Genomic DNA, 12,598 nt, shown 5'->3' with positions numbered 1-12,598 from the left:
TGAAATTCCCAAGGAAGAAATTTGCTGCAGAAGGATTCCTCTTGAGGATTTCCCTATCTTCTCTAATTCAGAGCCTTTGGATTATGTGACAAGTTGTCACTCTACAAGTGTTGCTCCAACCGCCTTTGAACCTTCCAAGAAGAAAAGAAAGTCTGCTCATAAGGAAGTTTGCCCAAAAAGGTCTAAGGTAGTTGAGAAGACTCTGGAAGATTCTTATGAAGAACCCAAACTTGTTGTTGCTTCTGATACTCGCGCACTTACTGCTATCAATAGTTCATCTTCTCTACCAACCATCAACTCTTTAGACATTCTTTATGTTCTAAAACCCATACCTACCTCTTCTCCCCTTACCATAAATCAAAATGTCATCATTCCACCACCCTCATTATCGTCATCTAAACCTCTACCATCTCTTATCGTATCCCAACTCATCGTACTAGAAAACCATCCATTAGATCTTGAACCATCTTTCCCCATTCACTCTAATGCTCCCATTGTTGAATTAACTATTTATTCTGATGCTGGGTTAGATCTCGAGTGTATAAAATTTCCAGATAGAACCCCTCACCCCTATTATGACCAAACACCCCTTCAAACCCACATTCACCCTACTCCCTTGGATGATATGTTGACTCGGTTTAAAGGTGAGGTTGCTGGAAGACTCAATGCTCTCTCTAAGGCTTGTGCTTCTAACAAAAACCTCTATGAGGTATGTGCTTTGACCAAAAACATCAGAAGTTGGATTGAAGTCAGTTTTAAGGAGCTAGAGGTTTCTTTCCTGAAGGATGCAAAAAGGAACTTACATGCCATACTCTTTGGTATAGTTGAGCCTTTTCTGCAGAAGGTCCCTCTAACACTTCTACTTCCTGCTCCTGTTGTAACTCTTCCTCCTTCTCCGGTTCAGGCTCTCTTGGTTGCTTCTGAGCCTTCTCTAGAAATTTTTAGTGTCTCCGATGCTAAGAAGGTTGTGGTTACTGATAAGTTCATTATGGATAATTTTGAGCGTTTGACGACTGTGAATTTTGAAGTGAAAGAGCAACTCAAGCTTCAGGGTGAGAAGACAGATAAGATGGCGAATATGCTTGGATAAATCTTATTAAGAATGCCACCCCCTCATAAACCCTATTATTTTTTAAATCTTTGTGTTTATTTCATTTCTGTTATGTGTATTCTCATACTTTTTGAATGAAAGGAAAATTATCTGTCTGCATGAAGTCTGTTTTTACTTTGTCTTTTATTTTTGTTTGAATGATGACAAAGGGGGAGAAAAAGAATGAATGGTTTTGATATATCTAATTCCATTATGAAACCCAAACATGCTTCTAACTTGGTAATTCTTCTGAGAACTTTGTAAAATTTCATCTTCTAACCAAGTATTTTAATTTATGTTCTAGTGAACTTTCACTCTGAAATCAGGCTATGAAAGCAGTTTTGGCTCAGACATAAGTTATACTATCAGGAATCTAAAAGCTTGTGTAACCAGGCATATGAAAGCTCTAACAAATCATGCTCTATGACGAGGCTGATAACCAGACTTTATAAAACTCAAACAAGGACTCTGTATGAGGTAAATTTGTACCCAAGCTGATGCATTATGAGAAGCTACTTCATCCATGTTCACAAGGCTTATTTCTTATGGGAAGATAGCAATCAGATGTTAATCAGATGTGTTACTTTCTGAAAGAGAGTAAATACCATGCTTTCTCCTTATGGGAAGTTATTTCTTTCATGCTGATTAAAATGTTTATATGTATTACTATTTCTTTTAAGTCTAAAATTCAGGGGGAGCTTACAAACCTAACTCTGAAATTCTAAGATGAAAAATGAATTTTTAACAATATAAAATTCAAGGGGAGCTTACAAACCTCGCTCTGATATTTTGATGTGATTAAACCAAGTAAAAATTATTCATCAAAATACATGGTTTTGTCATCATCAAAAAGGGGGAGATTGTTAGAACAAGATTTGGTTCTGCATATGACCTTTAGTCTTAATGATAACAATGCATTGTTTCTTAGAGAATAATTTTGTACACTAATGGTTTTTTGTCTAGTGTGTAGCTTTTGCTAATAGGTTCTAACTGTGAAGAAATGACGTGTGGCGTCATCAGATTCTAGAATTAACACACTCTGACTCTGAGGAGATACAAGTGCTTTACATGATACCATCAAGTTCTAGAAAGCTCTTTGACAACATTTTTGAATAACGTTCAAGCTAAAGCTTATGACTATGACTATGATTGTTAGAGGTTCTGAAGGTTTATCTGCTTTCAAGATTCTGCGCTCAAGTTCTAAAGATTCTGAAGAACAAGATCTGAAGACTCTAAAGACCAAGTTTTGAGGAACTATGTCAAGACTCTGAAGACCAAGGTTTTGAAGATTCTATCAACTTGTCTCTTGATCCTTCTAAGCATACTTCAACATCATTTTATCAGAAGCCTTTGAAGATTAGAAGATAAGATCAAAAGGTTTTGCCACAGGAAAACAATACATAGTACAAAATCACCTTTCCCCATACCCTGATTTTGTGGGCTAAGGATTATACTATTATAAATTTTTTATGCTTATATGCAAACCATTATGAAAGAGACAACTACATTCCAGTATTCTAATTCTACTCTTCAGTGGATCTTTTCTCTGCCTATATAAAGGAGACTTGAAGATTTGAAAAGGTTACCAATTCACGCTACTGAAATAAACTTACGCTATTGATCATACACAAGCTCTTAGTAAATATTATTTTCCGTGTATATTCTTTGTAAACACACAAGAGTTTTTGCTCGTTACTGTGTGAGATATATTCATTGTATTAACTTGTGCTAATCTGCTTTTTAGAAACATTATTTGTAAACACAAGTTGTAAATCTCAAATCTGTTTGAGTGGTTTCCTTGAGCGATTAGGTTTTAGTTAGATAAACTCAATAAGACAAAGACGATTTGTATTTGTGGTGTCTGTAATCAGGTATTGGTTATAGTGGATTAAGTCCTTCTTGCGAAGGCGAAATCACCTTGGTAGGGTGAACTGGAGGTAACTTCATTAACAACGAACCAGTATAAAAATAACCATGTTATTTTTATTGTTCGTATTGTTGCTTTTTTGAGTTGGTTTTAAAAAGGTTTTTGTTTTTGGAAACCCAATTCAAATCCCCTTTCTAGTATTTCTTGCCAGCTTCAAACTCACCCCCTCTTGTGTGTAAAGTCATATGTCTAATACCTATTAGTGGTGAAGGAAGCACTTCACACTAAGGAATAAAGTGGAATGTTAAAGGAAGTAGGCTTGACTTCGTCTTCTGTCCATCCTAGAAAATATCTTATAAATACACCACTCTACGTGAGTTAGTTCTAAATACTATCAACACACCATATATATCACATATAACCTTACATATACAGAGCCATCCTATTGTATTTGTGTGTGTCAGAGAAAAACAAGAAATAAAAATCTCGATCGAATATATTTGGTTCGTTTGGTCCAATTAAGTTAAACAAGTCGCGTTACCGGCCAGGTTTCATACAATATTGTAAGAGAGTGAGAGATCTTTAAATCAATAGTGTGAGAATAGCACTACATAGACTGTATTATATATATATATATATATATATATATATATATAATATATATATATATATATATATATATATATATTATATATATATATATATATAGAGAGAGAGAGAGAGAGAGAGAGAGAGAGAGAGATTTACAGTTAATTACATGTTATAGTTAATGTGGGACTTATATATAAATATTCTTTAACAAATAAATACAAGTTCTATTACACCCCCGCAGTCGAAGAGGGTGGTTGACAGGCGCTTAGATTGATTCGAAAATCATCAAATAGAACTATAGGTAGGCCTTTGGTAAAGATATCAACAATTTGGTGCCGGGAAGGAACATTAAGAACGCGGGCTTGACCACGAGCGATGTTATCCCGAACAAAGTTAATGTTCGTCTCAATGTGTTTTGTTGGCTGATGTTGGATAGGATTGTCAGATATGTAGATAGCACTGACATTGTCCCTGTACACAAGAGTATCTTGGGAAATAGTAAAATGAAGCTTCAAGAGAAGGTTGTGGAGCCAACATGATTCTGAAACCGCATTAGCAATGCCCAGGTACTCAGCCTCTGCACAAGAACAAGAAAGTGTGAGTTGTATCTTGGAACACCATGAATTAAGGTTGTTACCAAGAAAAATTCATTAACTCGAAGTAGATCAATGAATGTCAGGAAATCCACCCCAATCATCATCCGTGTAGGAAACAAGCTTCTTAATGGGAGAAAGATAGAGATGCAAACCATATTGTAAGGTGCCCTGAACGTAAGCATGATGGTTTCAACGCAAGCATGTGCTAAATACAGGGAGCATGCATGTGAAGACACATCTGCTGGACAACATATGAGATGTTAGGACGGGTAAATGTCAGATACTGTAAAGCACCGATAAGACTCTGATATAATGTAGGATCGTCATATGGAGTTTTAGCAGAGGTATTCAGCTTCTGCTTGGTGTCAACTGGAGTAGCAGAAGGTTTGTATGAGGCCATGCCGACTTGATAAATAATGTCATTAGTGTAGGTACTCTGACTAAGAAAAAGTCCATCTACAATTTTGGTCACTACAATGCATAAAAAATAGCTCAGCGGTCCCAAATCCTTCATAGCAAACTCAGATGCAAGAAGCGCCATGATATATTTGTGTAGGGTTTGAGAGGGACTGATGAGGATGATGTTATCAACATAAAGTAAGATATAAGCCATGTCGGAGACACACCGGTAGATGAAGAGAGAGTGAACATAGGTGTTATGCCAAAATCCAATGGTGAAGACATAGTCAACGAAACACTGGTACCAGGCACGAGGCACATGCTTCGTATCATAGAGATATTTTCGCAAGCGACACACATAATCTGGGGGATGAGGGTCACTAAAACCCAGTGGATCATGCATATAGAAAATTTAATGAAGATTACCATGTAGAAAGGCATTATGAACATCTAAATGCTGAATATGCTATAACTTAGAGAGAGAGAGAGAGAGAGAGAGAGAGAGAGAGAGAGAGAGAGAGAGAGAGATAGAGAGAGAGATGGTGAGAATAATGTGAATGGTCGCAGGTTTCACCAAAGGGCTGAGAGTCTGGTCATAATCCCTACTTTCAATTTGAGACCTGCCATCACCTACAATCCGAGCTTGTAACGCTGAAAACAACCCTTAGATTTCTTTTTATGCAAGAAAACCCACAAGCAATGAATAATGTTAATGTCACAAGGTCGAGGAACTAAATCCCGCGTTTTATTTCTAGCAAGAGCTTTAAATTCAGACTACATTGCAGATTTCCAATTAGGGTCAAAAATGGCAAGTTTATGGTTTTTGGAAGATGGGAGATGGTCAGATTATCAATGCTAACTGAGAGGTTAAAGAGTTTTATAGGTTTGTAAATTCCCCTCATGATGTGAGTGGTCATGGTCTGAGTAGGAGGTGCGGGTTAGGCCGGTGTTATAATTGTCATACCCCAATTTTGTCCTACTCAGGTTACACTACATTCATCTGCATTCATATAATCATTTCCTTCAATCATGTCTCTTTTAATCTGCATGCATGCAATCATTGGTCTAGCCCTATGGTCTTTATCATGACATTCATTTGTTTCAATAATATTTCCATTTGCAACATTATCACAAGTCCACTTCATTTGGTCATGAATCCTCATAAAACGTGCATTTGGCCAATTTAGTAGAAAGCTAAGGAAAGTCAACATTCAGTTTTGTCATCTGAACATTGACTAGGTCAAATACACAAGCATGCATGACTCTCCCCCTAAAATGGGAGATTGCATCCAAATTTAGAGTTGTTATGCACATTATACATGCATAACACTCCTACCAAAACAAAAGTTATATCAATCATCAGCATACCTATGCATATCTTCTCTCTGAAACAGGAAGTTATATAAAAAATAAACAAAACACTTGCATTCCTAAATGCACGTCCAAAAAACCGCAGCAACTGCATACTACATGCATCTCATGTGTCATTACATGCATAAGTACTTCCATCCAAAGTGGAATACAAAAATCATACCAAAATATCAGGATCCAAGGTCAATCACGTGTATCCCGGACAAACCTCATTCAAGTTGGGAGTATACTTACTCCGCATGTGCTCATGGAATTATTTCTCAGTAAAGTCATTCTTCAACTTTATGGTTGATAATGATAATCCCTGGCGTCTTTGCTTAGTTATTCCCCAAGCATAGGTTACCCTAAGAACTGTCTTATGAGCTTTTCTCCTTCAGAGCTTAGCTAGTAAATCTCTTCCCAAGGGGAGTCTTTTCTGAACTATTTCCCACCAACAGACGAACGTTTGAGATACTGCTTCATTTATCTGAAGAATCTAATTTGTTCTTAGAGATACTACTCTAGTATCCTCTAAGAGTCTTAGATACGATTAAGGTATCATTCCCATGCTAGAATATCTCGATTATATCATATAAGATGTTGCTTCATTGATTCAGAGAATCTCATTTATCTATTTGAGATACTGCTTCATTTATCTGAAGAATCTCATTTATTCTTAGAGATAATGCTCTAGTATCCTCTAAGAGTCTTAGATACGATTGAGGTATCATTCTCTTCTGGAATATCTCGATTATATCATATAAGATGTTGCTTCGTTGATTCGGAGAATCTCATTTATCTGTTTGAGAGACTGCTTCATTTATCTGAAGAATCTCATTTATTCTTAGAGATACTGCTCTAGTATCCTCGAAGAGTCTTAGATATGATTGAGGTATCATTCTCTTGCTGGAATATCTCGATTATATCATATAAGATGGTCCTTTGTTGATTCGGAGAATCTCATTTATCTGTTTGAGATACTGCTTCATTTATTTGAAGAATCTCACTCGTTCTTAGAGATACTGCTCTAGTTTCCTCGAAGAGTCTTAGATACGATTAAGGTATCATTTCCTTGTTGGAACATCTCGATTATATCATATAAGGTGTTGCTTCATTGATTCAGAGTATCTCATTTATCTATTTGAGATACTGCTTCATTTATCGGAAGAATCTCATTTGTTCTTAGAGATACTGCTCTAGTATCCTTGAAGAGTCTTAGATACGATTGAGGTATCATTCCCTTGCTGGAATATATCGATTATATCATTTAAGATGCTGCTTCGTTGATTCGAAGAATCTCATTTATCTGTTTGAGATACTACTTCATTTATCTGAAGAATCTCATTTGTTCTTTGAGATATTTCTCTAGTATCCTCGAAGAGTCTTAGATACGATTGAGTTATCATTCCCTTGCTGGAATATCTCGATTATATCATATAAGATGTCGCTTCGTTGATTCGGAGAATCTCATTTATCAGTTTGAGATACTGCTTCATTTATTTGAAGAATCTCATTTGTTCTTAGAGATACTGCTCTAGTATCCCTGAAGAGTCTTAGATACGATTGAGGTATCATTCCCTTTTGGAATATCTCGATTATATCATATAAGATGATGCTTTGTTGATTCAGAGTATCTCATTTATCTGTTTGAGATACTGCTTCATTTATTTGAAAAATCTCATTTGTTCTTTGAGATATTTCTCTAGTATCCTCGAAGAGTCTTAGGTACGATCGAGTTATCATTCCCTTGCTGGAATATCTCGATTATATCATATAAGATGCCGCTTCGTTGATTCGGAGAATCTCATTTATCAGTTTGAGATACTGCTTCATTTATTTGAAGAATCTCATTTGTTCTTAGAGATACTGCTCTAGTATCCCCGAAGAGTCTTAGATACGATTGAGGTATCATTCCCTTTTGGAATATCTCGATTATATCATATAAGATGATGCTTTGTTGATTCAGAGTATCTCATTTATCTGTTTGAGATACTGCTTCATTTATTTGAAAAATCTCATTTGTTCTTTGAGATATTTCTCTAGTATCCTCGAAGAGTCTTAGGTACGATTGAGGTATCATTCTCTTGCTGTAATATCTCGATTATATCATATAAGATGTTGCTTCATTGATATGGAGAATCTCATTTATCTGTTTGAGATATTGCTTCCTTTATTTGATGAATCTCATTTGTTCTTAGAGATACTGCTCTAGTATCCTTGAAGAATCTTAGATACGATTGAGGTATCATTCCCTTGCTAGAATATCTCGATTATATCATGTAAGATGCTGCTTCATTGATTTCGTTTCATTAGTGGAAAGTCTTTATTATATCTTATAAGATATTGCTCTGACGATTGCCAGAGAGTTTTTTTTATCATTTCATTAAACCTTTTGATGACTATCTCACTATATCTCAATGGATTTCCTATTCTTGTGTCTCGAAGGACAAATTTGGGTTCTTTTCGTATATAATTGACTTCTACCTTGAAAGTATGAACTTTGTGGCAGTTCATCTTACTAAATTTATGGTAATTAGATAGGGGCAACTGTCATACCCCAATTTTGTCCTACTCAGATTACACTACATTCATCTGCATTCATATAATCATTTCCTTCAATCATGTATCTTTTAACCCTATGGTCTTGATCATGACATTCATCCGTTTCAATAAGATTTCCATTTGCATCATTTTCCCAAGACCACTTCATTTGGTTATGAATCCTCATAAAAGGTGCATTTGGCCAATTTAGTAGAAAGCTAAGGAAAGTCAACATTCAGTTTTGTCATCTAAACATTGACTAGGTCACAGACATGCGTCAAAGTATCAAAGTATACTCATCCATTTATTTCACCCACTTTATCCCATTTCATCATCCCACCTTTTCCGTAACAGATCAATGAGAGTTTTCTCTTTAAGTTTGAAGTTTTATTTGTTTGACTTCCTTAATTTAAAGGTTTGAATAATAAGCCATTTGCCAGAATTTCTCTTTTATTCCAATGTACAAGTGCACTTAATGATGGGATTGGTTTTTGTTTAAATTAGGCACACATTTGACTTTTGATTAGCTTTTGTGTTTTCTATCTATTAAGCATGTTATGATTAAATCTCAAAGTTTTAAAATAATCAAGCCATGCATATATTCATTATTTCTTTTCGATTGTTGTTCAAAATCCATATTTTTTTTACCTATTATATATGTCTTGATTAGAGCATGGAGACTTTGGTTTTTGAATTCGAAATGAAATAAGGTATTTTTGTTTATTACACTCAAACCATACATTGAAAATTACAAAAAAGAGAGAGCTTTTTTTCCTCATAAGCATATTGCATCGTCCTTGTTGAAGAGTACAAATACAAAGGGGATTTCGATTTTAAAAGGGAACACTAGTTTAAAACATGAAAATAGGAAGAGGATCCCAAGTTTTCCCACATAATTCTCTTCATCATGCTATCAATCCGTGTATCCTGCATTACACAATCCCAAATGAATTAAGCAAGACCGGCCTGAAATCAGTATTATCATCATACATGCCATATCCGCATTAACAAAATAAGGAAAATCAAGAGAGCACGTATCGTCATCAATCAATATACACATCACAAGCATCATAATACAACCCAATATCCAACATACAAGAAACAAATCAAGGTGGGACCTTTATGCATCGTAGCATATTAAACAAGAATACATATTTTAAAAATAGTACCATCACATTTTCAACAAGTTTAGAAAAGAAGTATACCATAAACACACATCAACGTACATTCCAAATTTGCACTTACATATATCATCCGCATAACTGCAGCAATACATACATAAGGTATAAGAGGGGACCATAATTGAAAAAAATCAGCAGCGTACAAACAAAGCAGAAAGCATCTTAAACAAAAATTTGGTTGCGTTTCACTCCCACTGACAAAAATCCCGTGAATTCAGGGATTTGAGGAAACCCTCATAACGGAAACGTTCCCTCGAAGGGTACCTCATCATTTCTCACACGAGTAAAACAAAAATCTCAAAAAAAAAACTTCTTAGAGTTTCACAATGAAACATTAAGATAGTTGAGTTTAATTCAATTAGAAATAACACCGACAGAAGATGAGAAGAAGAGGAAGTAAGAGGTTAAAGGAAACGAGTACTTATCTGAGAGTCGCCGGAAGAAACGCCATCGAAAAAACTTCGGCCAGATAACTCTTCTTTTCTTTTTGTTTGAAATTCGTGCCTTCGTGTTATCTTGGATAAATTGAGTAGAGTCCCCATCATAATTGTTTCATTATGTGTTTTACCTCCATCTGATTTGGGGTGGTTGATTTAGGGTTTTATTTTGTGATTTCGCTTGCCTTCTTATTCAATATGTTTTTTTGATACGTAGTGGTAGTAGGGTTTGAGATACAGTTGAGTTTGTTTAGTTTGAGTTTTTAGGGCTCCGATCAGAGGGTTCAGTGGAGTATTTGAGTGAACTGAGGCCGTATCTGTGATCCTTGGCCAAAAAAGGTTGGGCTCGGTGTTTGAATTTTTGTAGTTTGGGGAAGTTGGTCACCGGAGAAGACGGTGGAAGCCGCTGCGCGCCGCCGCTTCTCTGACGAAGGTTGTTCAGAGAATACGAAGAAAGTTGCAGAGCATGGTTCTGTTTGAGAGAGAGATATTTTGGAAAATGAATTTGTCTGCAGTGATTTTCATGTTTTATGGGGCCATTGATGGCCTGACTCGGTGGTGACAACTGTCTCCATCATTGGGACACTTGTCATCGGTTCTGTGACATCAACATGGATTCCACGTGATGGTCTCCCTACCCTTACCATAAACCTGGGTGCATCCTGCCCACTCGATCAGTCTATACCAATTCAGATCATCAGATCTGACGATCCTGACTAGACCCCGGGTCAACCAGGGTTGACTAAGTCCTAGGTGGACTCCCCATACGGTTGAGCCTCTATTTATTTTGGGCTTTAAGGAAATTTCTGGTCACATCCCATCTTTCCTTTTCCTTTGGCCCATTTTTTTTAGTTTATTCCTTACTTATTGTCTTTTTCTTGTTCTCTTTTGATTAAATTAGTTAACTTTTGTTAAGAGAATCTTGTTTAATTGAATTAATAACTTGATAGTTTTTGTTAAAAAATATTATTTATTTTAATTAATTAACATTTTTATTAATGTCATTAAATAATTTTGTTTAATTAGTTAGTCATTTATTTTAGTAAGAATTGGCTTGGATTTTATTTCGTGCTTGATTGATCCATAACTTGTGCGATTTCTCATTTCATATAAATCATGTGGTGTGTTTTATTTTATTATGATGTTCAATTATTGATCACTCCAAGCATTATGACCATGATTAAACCATTTAAAGTCAATTATTTATCGATTCAACATCGAGTCCATTTTCAACACCTTTATAAGTCGATCACTTTTAGCATTGCCATCAAACTCACATAGCTTACTCTTGGGCTTTCTTACAATGAGACTTGTGATACATGTACACTTACCCGCTTGCATTTATTCGATCGATCTTAGCTTTATACTTTGTTACCTCATATCTTTATTAGATGAACATACCTTTAATTCGTCAGCAAACACAAATTCAAAACCTCAATTCAACGTCGAGTATTTTTATTCAAATCAAATTAAAATACTTAATCACGATTAAACACCCTTTCATTTAGAAATGAAAAAGGGGATGATTTTGAGCCTTCAAATCCTCTCATCGATTGTTTGAGTACGGGTTCCCTTACTCGATTAGTCAAACCATTGTCATTTCTCTAAAATGTTCTTAACTCGATTAAATCAAATCATTTTCATAATAAACTAAACAAAAAAGGAGATGGTCTAGAGCCTTTGATTCCTCTCCTCAAATGTTGGGATATGAGTTGCCTTACTCAGTCTTTCGAGCATTTGTCGTTCATATAAAACATATCAACCATACATAAACTTATTTTCATTATAACTTAGATGAAAAAGAAGATGGTCTAGAGCCTTCTATTCCCTTTCCCGAATACCTGGATACGAGTTTCCTTACTCGACCATCCGAGAATTCATCATCCATTTAAAACACTTTAATTATTATCAAATTCTTTTGCAATTAAGGATGAAAAGGGAGATGATCCAGAGCATTCGATTCCTCTCCTCGACTATTTGGATACGAGTAAACTTACTCGACTATCTGAGTAATCGTCATTCAAATAAAACTTCCAACATATTAATCCAACTTGTCACCCCGTGTGATCAAAACTCTTTTGCAGAAAGAACATTATTCAATCATTTCTAACGCGCGTAACAAACTAGTGCTTAAACATCCACCGAGAGCAGACAAGCCAATGTTTAGCCTTTAGAACGTGATCTAAACAATTGTTCATTAAAAGACACCAACAAACCATAGTTCTCTGAGCTACGACTGATTCCTTATTACGCTATAAGGATTCGTAGGCACGAGATTGCAAGATCTTAGCGAGCACACTAATAAAAAAATCTCCCTTTTTCCCCTTTTGAAGTTTCCTCTCATTTCTCTTTTCAATCTTTTTATCTCTCAAGTAAAATAATTAACACTAGCTAACATTCAAATAGTAAATTAGACTAAAAGGTTCATGTTGAGCACAACGGACGTGAGGGGTGCTAATACCTTCCCCTTGCGTAATCGACTCCCGGACCTGGATATGGTTGCGACGACCATTATTCTATTTTAAAAGGTTTTATCAATATTTTCC

General features: G+C 35.6%; 1 long non-coding RNA gene across 1 annotated transcript; it reads right to left on the bottom strand.

The window, feature by feature from the left end:
- Positions 1–9,135: 9,135 nt before the first annotated feature.
- LOC127126064 (uncharacterized) lies at positions 9,136–10,557 on the bottom strand. The gene is made up of 2 exons (XR_007804902.1): positions 9,640–10,557; positions 9,136–9,361 (listed from the first exon to the last, which is right to left on the bottom strand). It is a non-coding gene; the product is annotated as an uncharacterized LOC127126064 (long non-coding RNA).
- Between the last annotated feature and the right edge of the window lie 2,041 nt (positions 10,558–12,598).

This window comes from Lathyrus oleraceus, chromosome 3 (assembly GCF_024323335.1).
Source record: "Lathyrus oleraceus cultivar Zhongwan6 chromosome 3, CAAS_Psat_ZW6_1.0, whole genome shotgun sequence".
NCBI classification, from domain to species: domain Eukaryota; kingdom Viridiplantae; phylum Streptophyta; class Magnoliopsida; order Fabales; family Fabaceae; genus Lathyrus; species Lathyrus oleraceus.
This window is presented reverse-complemented; position numbering and strand designations above follow the sequence as displayed.